We start from the raw sequence: 14,917 nt of genomic DNA, 5'->3' as shown, positions 1-14,917 counted from the left end.
TATTATCCACATTTTACAGATATAAAAAGGAACTCAATGCATTTACTTTGATATGCTTAATAAATGTCAAAACAGAATCCAATTAAAATCCCCTAAAATGCATACCACCAACTCAATTCTGATTTATCAGAGACACTATCAAATGAAAGGGTAGGTGTTTCACCATTTTTTGAAGACTGAATGCTGATAGTTAATAACTTGACTTTTAAATTATTGAGCTGTAACTTAAAAAAAACACATTGACTACTTGGCTTCAAAGGGTTTGAATGAGCAAATAGAAGTTCTAAAGGAATCAGCAGACCAATACATCTAAGTGTCAGTGGTATGACACTGATATTTGAAATCTCATGAAGTGAGTTAGGGTCTTATATGAAATTATACAGAGACTGATCCTGCAAGGTGCAGTGTGTTTTTAACTCTCCATGTATGTTAGGGGAGGTGAGGGCACTCTGAACCTCAAGGAGACAGAAAGACTATGGCCTAAGAATGTGAAAAATAACTTGCAAGAACAGTAAAAATCAAAGGAAAAATAACAAACACATCTTTAGCCAGTACAATAAAAGGAAGGCCTATCCAAAATGGTCCTCTCTTTTTAAGAACATCTAAATGAGCAATTTCCTAAGAGAGGAAATAGAATATGAAATTGTTCTGCAGCAAAACAGCACAAATGATTAACTGTGGCATAAGTCAATGGAGTTTCATTAGCGTGACTGGACTCTTGGAAGATATGTTGTAGTTAATGATTCTAGCAGAGGTGGAAGAGTACATTCAACAGCCTTGGAAATAAATAGGTGTCTCAAGAGCTATAACTTGTAACCAGGTCAACCAACAACAAGGCAAGGTTTTTTGTTTTGGGTTGTTTTTTTTTACAAAAGGGGGGAAAGAACATGCAGCTTAAAAGGAAAACTAAGGATGAATCACTCATACAAAAATAAGAGGGTTTCTTTTCCATTTGTTTTCTAGGCTCAGAAGGACTTCATGGAGTCCTGGCAGCAGAAATGATAAAATAGGGCCAGTCTCTGTGTTAGTGGCAGCTCCTGTGCATTTGTCATGAAAAATTTACCAGCCATGGCAAAAGTCCAATCCACCTCTCCTGCTCCCTACACAAAAGCCGACTCCTCCCTCCCCTCCTTGTGCAAAATACAGCAGATTCTATTCACAGAGCACTATGTGCACATTTGGTTGATTTGTGTGGGATCCCCTTTCATGGGTTTCACTTTTAGTTTCTGTGTTTGAACAAATACAGATCATCACAGGACAAAAAGAGATGTTCTTAACAGAATGATGTTGATTTTTCCGCTCAAAACCCTGAGAAGAGAAGTCTCACTCAAAACAGGATTCGGATTTGCTCAACGTTCATGAACCCTGGTGAACTGGTTTATGAACCTGGGCTAAGTCTGGGGTCATTACATACCCCTTATTCAGGCCACTTTGACACAATCCTGAACACCCCCCTTTGATTAGGTAGCAGCCCAGCAAACACCAGCATTCTAAGAGTTAAGACAGGTCTAATTTCAGGCCTACAAATCTTAGCAGCAAAACTTTAAAAGAGCACTCCTGCCAACAACAAGCCGTTTACACTGCCACTTGCCAAGGCAAAACTTTTGTCTTGGGGGGAGAGGGGGCCTTTTTAAAACACCTGTGAACAACAAAAGTTTTGTAGTTCAATTGGCAGTGTAGACAAAGCCTTAGCCTCAGATAGTAAGGGAATCATTAAAGAAAATAGGGTTTCACATTTTTCCACCTGTCAAGGGAAAAATCATAGATGATAAGTCAAGGATATGCTCATTCTTATATAAGCGGTAGAATGTTTACGCTGAACAAGATTGCACAGCTGAACGAGAGGGAAAAGGTGAATGTGAACTATAGAAATCTGAACCATTATCCTGCAAATTAAACTCACTCAAGAGCAATAATAACGGCTTGGAATTGGCATTTCAATAAGATGAAACGTTTGTATTTTGAAAAAGCTGCAGTAAATTGTTAACTCCTTAAGAGGCGACAGGAGCAGTAAGTAGACACATAGGATAAGTATAGCAGGGCCAAAAGTTTTGCAAGACTCTAAAAGAGCTTCGCATCATAAAATTATATTATACATTGAAATTTGGCCTGAAATTTAGGCTGAAGTTTTCCACTGTGGGTGCCTAAAATTAGATGCATAGATGTCCCTATTTAGGTGCTTTACTTACAGTCAGATTTCCTTACATTTCAAAATTTTGGCCTTTCGTTTTGCAAAAAGCAAAAAGAGTGTCTGTAAGATTTATGCAGGAAATAGCCCAGCTTAATTGTCATGCACATTGTGTAAAGAGTTATCACTTTGGATGGGCTATCACCAGCAGGAGAGTGAATTTGTGTGGGGGGGTGGAGGGTGAGAAAACCTGGATTTGTGCTGGAAATCACTTTAGATAAGCTATTACCAGCAGGACAGTGGGGTGGGAATAGGTATTGTTTCATATTCTCTGTGTATATATAAAGCCTGCTGCAGTTTCCACGATATGCATCTGAAGAAGTGAGCTGTAGCTCACGAAAGCTTATGCTCTAATAAATTGGTTAGTCTCTAAGGTGCCACAAGTCCTCCTTTTCTTTTTGCGAATACAGACTAACACGGCTGTTACTCTGAAACCTGTAAGATTCTGATACCTTTGCTCCTGTTGAAGCATACCATATTCCAGGGCCATATTCCAGGGGTCTCAAAGTCCCGGCCCGCAGGCCATCTGGAGCCCCCACTATGGCCCGTGGAGGAGAGATGCATGTAGACACGCTGCCCAATGTCTGCTGCAGGCGCCGGCCCCCGCAGCTCTCATTGGCTGGGGGAGAGGGACAGAGATAGCATCACTCGTCGCTGGGGGGGGAATCAGCCATGGAGACAGCATCATTAGTTGCCGGGCAGAGTCTGCCATGGAGGCAGCGTCACTTTTTTCCAGAATGAATATAAACAAGTCAAAATACCGAACACACAATCCTGAAGGTTTCAACTGCTCAGTCATGGAGGCGAAACATCAACAAACTGACAGAACTGAAGCGATGCCAGGTGTCTGGCAAACGCTAAAAACTCTCTGGCAGGAGAAGAATTGTAGAAAGTTGAAGGGCAGTTTTATTATTTCTAAGAAATTCGAAATAAAAAATACAATATAAACGTTTTCTTTTCTGAACACCATCTTCAGTGACATTATTGGCCCGCTGGAAGGATTTGAGGACTGGCACTGGCCCTAAGGTAAATTGAGTTTGAGACCCCTGCCATATTCCTTAAGTAGTTCAGTTGGATAATAAGGTCCTCATGCAGGTAAGTGTGGCAGAATCTGTCGCAGAATTTTAGAGAGACTTCAGGGCATCAGAAATTCTCTCTCTAAATTACACATTTTAAAGAAATATAATGTTGGCTGAGATGACACGCTGAGAGTGTAATTAATAATAAAATGCTAAACTGATTTAACTGATTTTCATTGTGCAAGTAGAGAGAAATTTTAAGAATAAACAAAGCATAAAAAACCCAAAGTGGATTTAAAACTTTTCAGTTTTGATCATCTAAATATTTTCAGTAACACAGATAAAGAAAAGTATTTGTTTCTTTACAAGAAATTTTCTAATGTGTGATCCTTTCGCATGGAAAGGCATCGAGAATCCAAAAGCGTGCTTGACAGAAAAAGAATATGAATAACAATATTTCTGAAGTGCTTCAAGTACATGAGATGTGTGCTGCATGGAAAGTTTAACCATTTATTTGGCTGGCTATAACTAATTTGCAAGGTGTGAGAACTTGTTGTATTCAGTGATTTTCAGTTACTGTGACCTTACCATTATTGTTGAAAGTCATTCGCTTTTTCCATCATTTTTCAGCTTGACGCCAGGTCTCCAGATGTTCAGTCACTGAACATACATTTAAAGTGTTTTGTTTAGCTAGTGGGTGCTTGATTCTGTACAATGCTAAGTATTCTTGTAAAGTACTGAGCACTTTAGATTCCTCTAATTTCACTGGGAGTTGAGGCCCTCATTGCTTCTCAGAAGCAAGCCCTTAGTGCAACATGAAAGCAAGAGACTGTAGATCTAGCTTATGAATGTTATATTATATGTTATATATGTTGTCACAAGACAACACCACTAGGTCACCTTCATTCTAACCTACAATATTCCCGTTGCTCTAATCATGCAACTACCTTGAGCAGGTACTCACAATTATGTGATGTGGAAAATAAAGATTAGAGGCCTGATTTGTTGTTGACCTAGACAAAGTTGACAATGCATAGGACACTCATAAAATGACTCAGGAAAGATCTCTGGCTCTCTGTGTCACCTCCTCAGATGTTCCAAAGCTGACGGTGAGCAGAGGTGGGCCACATGAGGGAAGAAGATGAGGCATAGCCAAGGCAGATATGCATGCTGGCTATTCTACATCAGTGTAGAGTAGGGACAGTGAAGCAAGGGGTTGCACCAATCCCTGAATAGAGAACATTCAAGCTGCCTGTCTTTCCCTAAACCATTTTCACCTGTTTGTCTGAGACTGGATGGGAACCCATATCTCTAGCAGAAAAAGTCTAATGTGCAAACTCAAATCACTGCCAGGTCTCTCCTTGATCCTGAAAGTTAAAATATGAATTGGTATTTGGTACTGGAACAAAGTAACAATGATTTATTATTATTATTATTATTTTAAATATAACCCCTGGCTGTTAGGTAGGCTGGGGACTCCATCATTGGATTAAGGCATTTTGTGTTCTGATTCCTGAGTTAACAGCCACTTGGCTCATGGTTTAAAAAACAAATTCAGAACCAATGTAAACAGGTATCATGCATTTGATGCTTCAAGTTGCACCTGTTTACATTTGGCCCAGTGATCTGAATCTCAAAAAACATTCACAATCTCAAAGTTAAAAACCTAGGCACTTTATCACAAGCTCTTACAGTTAAGTCATCAGATTGGTATCTGTTAAAATAAGCATTCACTTCCACACTTCTGACACTAGAAGGGGATGTTGCTTTGTTTGTTGATAACATAAAAATCACATCTGTGTAGCTGCTTTCCTCTTATTTTAACACAAAATTGATATTTTTAGTATTTTAGAGTTATTCAACACCCATTGAATTGGTGTGGCAGGGAAGACTGCAAGGATAGGGGCTTATGAGTCACATCTGTTTGTTGGATGAAGATTTCAATGCACTGCTAAACTTATTTCGTTTATGCTACTTGCAGTGTTAGCCATGCTGGTCCCAGATGCAAGGTGGATGAGGTAATATCTTTTATTGGACCAACTTCTGTTAGTGAAAGAGACATGCTTTGAAGCTTAAATAGACCAATAAATGATATTACCTCACCCATTTTGTCTATGCATTTATGCTATTCATTTATTAACTGAAAATTTCTGGTGGTTGACTAAATCTAGGAAATAAAATGTCATTGTAAATATCACATCAAAGTGTTATGCTCTCTTATTCAATAATTTTTAAAAGCAAAAGATACCATCAGAGTAGAAGCATAAGCATTTGTGAAATTCTGGAGCTGACAATTTCTTTCAGAATGCTTTCTGTTTTTCAGCACTAGTTCCCCAGAGGAGCACAAAGGAGTGAGTGAAACATTATTTAAGAATAATTACTTGCATATGCTAAAATATATGTGCAGTCACATAATCTAATGACAAGATGCAAGTATGATACTAATAATGTTGTCTTGTATCTAGAATAATTATTACATGGTTTAAAATGTCAATGATCTGCATTTTCAGGAAGAGCTATGGCTCTGTGTTTATCATGGTGGAAGAAATAAGGTTTGGAGCTGGTAATAAATAATTGAGGAAAGTGCAGGTCGGAGAATTCGAACACTGCCCAAATATTAGAAAGTTAAAAGTTCCTTTAATCAGACTGTTACTAAGGATAGGGTGTTTAATATCATCTGAGTGATTTAAGAGCACAAGTCCCAATGAGTTTTGTTTTGTTCATTGCTATTTTGGCTTGAGGAATTGATCTAAGAAATTGAACTGTGTGTACATTGTCCTTTTTACTGTTTCTTTAAGAGATGCTACCTGGGGGCCAAAACTGTTGCCTGAACTTTGTCAAAAGAAAAGGAGTACTTGTGGCACCTTAGAGACTAACCAATTTATTTGAGCATGAGCTTTCGTGAGCTACAGCTCACTGTAGCTCACGAAAGCTCATGCTCAAATAAATTGTAGCTCACGAAAGCTCATGCTCAAATAAATTGGTTAGTCTCTAAGGTGCCACAAGTACTCCTTTTCTTTTTGCGAATACAGACTAACACGGCTGTTACTCTGAAACCTGAACTTTGTCAGTGTCATCTGCCCTGTGGCTGAGAGCTTGCAATTTACAAAAGATGATTCCACTTGGAAACTTACTGAGACACAAAATATTCAGGTCCCTGGGAAAGTAAGTTTTCAGCGAACATATTTTGAATACAGTAGCGTATTCAGTTTAACAACTGTTATATTTAAATCATTCTTATTTTATAACCAACCTCTTGCTTCAGTGGTTAATCTGATCATCAAGAGTGCCCTCCTGACTAAGGACCAGATTGTCTCCTTCACCACTGTAGGAAAAGGAGACAGAAACCTGGCAGTTCCGGGGAGAGAGCATGCAGGGAATGGTACTTCCACTACATTGTGGCTGCTGGCCCTACATGTGATTCTTCACAAATGTTGGACTCTACAGCTAGGATGGCTGAGTGCTAGGGACAGAAGGGAGAAGGACTTGGGGGTTGCTCTTATCTTAAAGGCAGATAATGTCAGCATTAATTTAGGGTGCATCCCTCCGGAAGGTATTTGTATTGGTTGAGCTACATCCAGGTAGTTACACAGGTCCAAATGCCTAGTGTAGATTCCCTGCACCAGTGCTAATAGGCCTGGCAGGCTGGAAGGCTTTTTCACTTTTAAGTACTAGATCCCCTCCAGAGGAAGACTCCCCAGGCTGCAGCAGTCAGCTGTAGTGGGAGCCTGCAGGAGGGTCAGAACAGGGATAAGAAGAGGTGGATGTGTGGACACTAAGACCAAGTGGGTGCCCAAATTTTCAGGTGCCCTATGCAGCCGCGTATGCTGAATATACCTAAGGGCGGCCCTGATCCCTAGCATAATCAACTCCTTGGCCATTCTCCCCCTCTCTGTAGGGAAATCCCACACAGTGAATGGAGGTTTGAGAAAAGGGTTGCCAGGTGTCCAGTCTTCAACCGGAAAGTCTGGTTGAAAGGGGACATGTCCAGGCACATGTACTGACTGGACACCAAAAGTCCAGTTACCATGGGTGGCAAGGCCAAAGGAGGAGGGGCTGGGACATCAACTCACACCAGCCCCTGCTCAACTGAGGCCACCTCCTTCCTGCATCTCATGGGCAGGCAGGCTCCTCGCCCTGGAGCAGAGGGAGCCCAGCTGGTGGGGTTGGGGGAGGTGGACAGGATCGAGCAAGGAGGAAGAGGGAGGGGGAGAGCAGTGCGTGACGGGGCGGGGTCTCGTGGAAAGAGGTGGAGCAGAGGTGGGACTCTGGGGAAGAGATAGGGAAGGGGATGTTGCGGCTCTCCTGCTGTAGTGTCCAGTTTTCAGAAATTAGAAAGTTGGCAATCCTATCTGAAGACTAGGTTTGTCAGGCTTCTGGCTGCCCCCACCCCTAGTGCCGGCTCCGCAGCTCCCATTGTCCGGCAACCATGACCAATGGGAGCTGCAGGGGGGGCACCTGCGGGCACGAGGGCCATGTGCAGAACCTCCCTGGCTGCACATGCACCGAGGGGCTGCAGGGATTTGGCGGTTTCGGTAAGCGCTGCTAGGACCCCACACACTGAATTCGCTCCTGCACCCCAACCCTGCTCCAACCCAGAGTCCCCTCCCACAAACAAATTTCCTCCCAGAGCCCTCACCCCAGCCCCGGACCCTGCCAGGAGCCCCCTCCTCCACCTCAAACCCTTCATCCCCAGCCCCACCCCAGAGCCCAGACTCTTAGCCGGAGCCCGCACCTCTTCCTGAGCTCTGAACCCCTTGGCCCCATCCCAGAGGCCCCTACTGCATCCCAAACCCCTCATCCCTAGGCCCACCCCAGAGTCTGCACCCCTAGCCGAAGCCCTCACCCCCTGCCCCAGCCCGGTGAAAGTGAGTGAGGGTTGGGGAGAGCGAGTGACAAAGGGAGGAGGGATGGAGCGGGCAGGGGTGGGGCCTCGGAGAATGGGCAGGAGTGGAGCCTTGGAGAATGGGTGCCTCAGGGGTGTTCGGTTTTGTGTGATTAGAAAGTTGGCAAACCTATGGGAGACTCAGTTTTTCTATTTATCCACAGAGTAGGTCCAGCCTGGGCAACAGCAGTGCAAGCTTCCCAAGACCAATCTCCAAAGTGCCTCAGTCCTGATGTAGGAGGATCAGGGGTGAATGAGTAATTTAATCTACATTTAGTTCCTTGCCCGCTCTGAAACTTCAACCCAGGTACCAATTATTGCCACTTGTCATGATGCCTTTTGTGATGTGGACACTCCTGCATGGCCATTTCACGTAGTTCACCACCAAACAAGCTTTGCTTTTAAAAATAATCTATGAAAAAACACATTGTGTACAGCTTGATATTTGTTTTGGTGGGGTTTTTTAGGTTCCAGAGAGGTTTTATTAGCACAAATAAGAACTGGTTTCTGTAAGCAGAAAGCTCTGATCTCAAACAAAATATGCGTTAAGATTTCTTGGCTTCACTGAAATCACTGCTGCAAATTCTGGCATGTGATAATTACCAACTCTGGGCCCAATCTTGCACCCTGTGCTTAGGTAAAACTCCTGGTCACTTTACTGGGAGGTTTACTGGAGTAAGGAATGCAGTATTGGGTCCTCTGTGAGCAATACATGACATATGCAAAAGTAACCACACACATCTTTACAAAGCAATTACATCCATGAATCCTAAGCTTTCCCCTTCTTGACATACCAGTTGAGTATGGTGCATAGAACCATTTTCAGCAGGGACCAAAGAGCAGAAGTTTTTGGGGAATGACAACCGCACCAATGCAGGAAGATATGTGTAAAGTGACATGGAGATGAAAGAAGGCAGTCACTATTTTCTTTTAATGAAATGAAGCCCAGCAGGTAGGCAGTACCTGGTTACTGCATCTCCATAAGCTTTAGCATGTTATTTGAAACCATGTTATAAATAGTAATTGACAGTTTTGTACACTAATTGCAACATCCATCCACATTCCCCTCCCATCTGCATTACTCCCACCTTCACGGGACAGTTTCTTACAAAGATGCAATCCTGCTGAACAGCGTTTGGAGTAAGACTGACACTCTAAGGGGAGCTAGTGCTCCAAATTCTGAATCTTTAGTCATTTATGTGCATGTTGAGAACATTTGTTGAACATTAGACTGGATAAAAAGCGCACAAAGGTTATAGACCTCATGCTTAGGACATCAGCTGTTTGTTCAGTAGGGAGAAAACTCCCCTTCAGTCAAGCAAATTCATAATTTTTTCATTAGCATGATTTCATCTTCCTCTGAAGCATCTAGAACTGGCCACGATCAGAGATGAGGTATAGAATACTGGACGAGACGGTTCTGGGCCAATGTGACACATCCTGTAGTCCTGTCAATAAAAATGAAGCTGACTGCATTGATTTTCATTGCCCGGGCTGCAAAAAGTACCAATATTAGACAGTTATGTGTAAGTGGATTTTGGAATTTCTCAATGTTAATAATTTAGTTATGATTATTTCAGTAAAACAGGTACAGGTACTCTTTTGAAAAAGATTTTGAAGTGTTCTTTTAAGGCTACGGTTTAGTAGTGCCATCTAGTGGACATTTAAAATAACTGCAGAATTACATTCCCAGAATGCACTTACTCTTTAAGTATGAGACTCCGAAATCTTCAGAAATTATATGCTTAATAAGATTTCCAGGGTGGATAGAAACAGAACATAGGACCTGGAAAGTGAAACTAAATAAAATATTCTATGCTAGCACAAGAATAATACACTATAATAGACTCTTCACAGCTGTCCTAACTACAATGATCAGAAAATGAAAACTGAACTGCAGCTAAAAATTAGAATGAGGAAATTTCTTAAGTCACATAGAATCATAGAATAGAATCATAGAATATCAGGGTTGGAAGGGACCTTTGGAGGTCATCTAGTCCAACCCCCTGCCCAGAGCAGGACCAATCCCCAACTAAATCATCCCAACCAGGGCTTTGTCAAGCCTGACCTTAAAAACTTCTAAGGAAGGGGATTTCACCACCTCCCTAGGTAACGCATTCCAGTGTTTCACCACCCTCCTAGTGAAAAAGTTTTTCCTAATATCCAACCTAAATCTCCCCCACTGCAACTTGAGACCATTACTCCTTGTCCTGTCATCTGCTGTCACTGAGAATAGTCTAGATCCATCCTCTTTGGATCCACCTTTCAGGTAGTTAAAAGCAGCTATCAAATCCCCCCTCATTCTTCTCTTCAGTAGACTAAACAATCCCAGTTCCCTCAGCCTCTCCTCATAAGTCATGTGTTCCAGTCCCCTAATCATTTTTTTTGCCCTTCGCTGGACTCTCTCCAATTTTTCCACATCCTTCTTGTAGTATGGGGCCCAAAACTGGACACAGTACTCCAGAAGAGGCCTCACCAACTTCGAATAGAGGGGAACGATCATGTCCCTTGATCTGCTGGCAATGCCCCTACTTATACACCCCAAAATGCCATTGGCCTTCTTGGCAACAAGGGCACACTGTTGACTCATATCCAGCTTCTCGTCCACTGTCACCCCTAGGTCCTTCTCTGCAGAACTGCTGCCTAGCCATTCAGTCCCTAGTCTGTAGCGGTGCATTGGATTCTTCCATCCTAAGCGCAGGACTCTGCACTTGTCTTTGTTGAACCTCATCAGATTTCTTTTGGCCTAATCCTCCAATTTGTCTAGGTCCCTCTGTATCCTATCCCTACCCTCCAGCATATCTTCCACTCCTCCCAGTTTAGTGTCGTCTGCACACCATCGTCCAGATCATTAATGAAGATATTGAACCAAACCGGCCCCAGGACCGACCCTTGGGGCACTCCGCTAGATACCGGCTGCCAGCTAGACATGGAGCCATTGATCACTACCTGTTGAGCCCGTATGCTTCTATCTCTACAACGTAACTGTTCTTTACTTTCTCCCCTGTGTTTCTGGCTGTGCTTCATCCCAGTGGTGGATGAATTTCTCAACAGCTAATTGAGCTATATGCATTATGGTATTTTCAGTTTGAGTTTATGAACTATTTTGTAATTCTTCAAGATGAAAGGCACTATAAAAGTGTGTACAATATAATTAGTATTTATGAGGAACCACTGTATAAACTTGACATCACAACAACTTGAACATTTTGGAAGTGACTAGTTTTAAAAAAAAATCAGTGTCTGACCCAACATCTTTAATTAGTATGTTCTTACTTTTTTGGGTTCCTGTAACAATATTTATAGTTCTTTCTCCCCACCCCAACCCCCGTTCCTCATTGATATTTATAAGAGTCTTTTAAGAAAGAGAAAAATTGCTTAATTAACTATATTGAGGAAACAGTGAAGCTGATTGTGTCTGTAGTGCTCTCAGATACACAAAGGAAGTGAACTGAAAAAAATAGAGAAAATATTTTTGTAACTACAGTCGGAACAGAATGGTTCAGGCAAGTGTGATTTTCAAGTTGATGGTGCCCCTTTAACTGAAGTTCCCATGTTCCTGATTAGGCCATTTCATGTACAGGATGATGGAAGGAAAAGTGCCCAAGGGAAGTACAGCTGTGGTTTTTAGAGGGGGAAGAATTTTAATTGCTGCCTTGAGGATAACACCTATGGCTCCTCCACACCTAGATGCAGCAGATTTTGTCAGAGCAAATCAGAAGTGTACACCCAGGAACTTTATCTAAGATCAAGGTTACAGGAATTTCTGCATGGTAAACAAACAGCTGACAAGTGCCTTTAGAGATAACTCACAAACACCTGAAAATGTTTTCACTTGTCTAACTGCAGACATCTCCTGATGGAATCACTGATAAATCCCCAAGTAGAAAACCCACCTCTTGAGTTATCCCCTCAAACTGATTCCATTGTGTATCTTTCTCTCCAGAACAAGCCTCTAATTAACAACCTGGTTTACATGGAAACACTATCTTCATGAATGAGTAAATCCATCTTATCAACCCATCCATCAGTTGTGTAATATTTACTTTGACAACATTATAAGGACAGGGCTGTCCTTTCTTGTGAGACAATTTAGGACCTATGCAATTACAACTTCTCAAGCTTTCCCCCCACTCCCCCAAGTAAAATTTTGTAATTAATAATAGTTTCTAACTCAATTGATAAACAATTCGGAATATATATTGTCATAAATATAAAGGGAAGGCTAACCACCTTTAAATCCCTCCTGGCCAGAGGAAAAAACCCTTTCACCTGTAAAGGATTAAGAAGCTAAAGATAACCTCGCTGGCACCTGACCCAAATGACCAATGAGGAGACAAGATACTTTCAAAGCTGGACGGGGGAACAAAGGGTTCTCTCTGTCTGTGTGTTGCTTTTGCCGGGACCAGAGCAGGAATGCAGGTCAGAACTCCTGTAAAGAGCTAATAAGCAATCTAGTTAGATATGCGTTAGACTCTGTTTCGTTTAAATGGCTGATAAAATAAGTTGTGCTGAATGGAATGTATATTCCTGTTTTTGTGTCTTTTTGTAACTTAAGGTTTTGCCTAGAGGGATTCTCTATGTTTTGAATCTGATTACCCTGTAAGGTATTTACCATCCTGATTTTACAGAGATGATTCTTTTACTTTTTCTTCAATTAAAATTCTTCTTTTAAGAACCTGATTGCTTTTTCATTGTTCTTAAGATCCAAGGGTTTGGGTCTCTGCTCACCTATGCAAATTGGTGAGGATTTTTATCAAGCCTTCCCCAGGAAAGGGGGTGTAGAGTTTGGGAGGATTTTTTGGGGGAAAGACATTTCCATGCGGGCTCTTTCCCTGTTATATATTTGTTAGCTGCTTGTCCAATAAAGTCCAATAAAGCAAATAAAGCAATAAAGTCCAAGGGCAAAAGGTAAAATAGTTTGTACCTTGGGGAAGTTTTAACCTAAGCTGGTAAGAATAAGCTTAGGGGGGTTTTCATGTACCCTAGAGTTCAGAGTGGGAAGGAACCTTGACATATATACTTTGGGATTGGCTGGCCACTGCCCTACACCTTCTGTACTCATTTACACCAATGCAAAGGCAATTTAAAATGCTAATCAGCCCCAATCTGTGTAAATAGCAATTTCACACGTTAGCAAGTGACAAAGGATTTTCATATGAACTCTAAAAAAGAAAAGGAGGACTTGTGACACCTTAGAGACTAACAAATTTATTTGAGCATAAGCTTTTGTGAGCTACAGCTCACTTCATCGGATGCCTGCAGTGGAAAATACAGTGGGGAAATTTTATATACACAGAGAACATGAAACAATGGGTGTTACCATACACACTGTAATGAGAGCTATTACCAGCAGGAGAGGGGAAAAAAACCCCTTTTGTAGTGAGGTGGGCCATTTCCAGCAGTTGACAAGAATATCTGAGGAACAGTAGGGGGGAGAAATAAACATGGGGAAATAGTTTTACTTTGTGTAATGACACATCCACTCCCAGTCTTTATTCAAGCCTAATGTAATGGTGTCCAGTTTGCAAATTAATTCCAATTCAGCAGTCTCTCCTTGGAGTCTGGTTTTGAAGTTTTTTGTTGAAGAATTGCCACTTTTAGGTCTGTAATTGAATGTCCAGGGAGGTTGAAGGGTTCTCCGACTGGTTTTTGAATGTTATAATTCTTGATGTCTGGTTTGTGTCCATTTATTCTTTTATGTAGAGACTGTCCAGTGTGGCCAATGTACATGGCAGAGGGGCATTGCTGGGACATGATGGCATATATCACATTGGTAGATGTGCAGGTGAACGAGCCTCTGATAGTGTGGCTGATGTGATTAGGCCTTATGATGGTATCCCCTAAATAGATATGTGGACACAGTTGGCAACAGGCTTTGTTGCAAGGATAGGTTCCTGGGTTAGTGTTTTTGGTGTGTGGTTGCTGGTGAGTATTTACTTCAGGTTGGGGGCTGTCTGTAAGCAAGGACTGGCCTGTCTCCCAAGATCAGTGAGAGTGATGGGTCGTCCTTCAGGATAGGTTGTAGATCCTTGATGATGCCTTGGAGAGGTTTTAGTTGGGGGCTGAAGGTGGTGGCTAGTGGCGTTCTGTTATTTTCTTTGCTGAGCCTGTCCTGTAGTAGGTAACTCTGTTCTCATAATTTTTATTTTCTATGAAGGACACATCTGATTTTTTTACAGTTTTGACAATCAGGTTATTCTTCAATGCACTACTAAACTAATACACCTACAGACAACCTGTATTTAATTCAGTATTCCTTCAATCATAAGCTTGTAGTAATGCAAGTTAAGGTTGAAAAGTTAAAAGTAAAAAAAAAACCCAGAAAGCTTTAGTTAAAGTTCCAGCACCAGCCTTAACTCTGCCTCTTTGTATCTATTCATGACAATATTTTGTTACATTGTAATAAAATCCCCACTGTTCTCTAGGGTAGGGGTATCCAGCTTAAATCAGAGGAATGGATACAGGTAGACTGAGTAGTGGACAAGGGAGGATGAACAACCTACTGAGGATTCCAACCTATTTGGGTGGCTTGTGGTCAGAAAAGGGAGCCTAACTAGTATGGGGGGAGGTTGGGGTACAAGGAGGCCTCTGGATTGAGCTGTTGACTCACACAAGGGTTTCTTAGATCTGTGGAGGTATGAGTGGGTCTCCAGGTGTAACCTCAGGGAGGGGGAATAGGAAGATAGGGTCTTCTGCCTATATATAGAGAACTAGTGAGGTACAGGGAGCAGAATTAGCATTGGTACTGGAATTATGTTTCCAGGAGCCCCCACTAGGGCACAGCACCTCTGAACTGCCCCTTACTGTGAGAAGCCAATTTAA

The sequence above is a fragment of the Lepidochelys kempii genome, chromosome 2, assembly GCF_965140285.1.
Source record: "Lepidochelys kempii isolate rLepKem1 chromosome 2, rLepKem1.hap1, whole genome shotgun sequence".
NCBI lineage: Eukaryota > Metazoa > Chordata > Testudines > Cheloniidae > Lepidochelys > Lepidochelys kempii.
The sequence above is the reverse complement of the archived record's forward strand: the minus strand, read 5'-3'. Positions refer to the sequence as shown.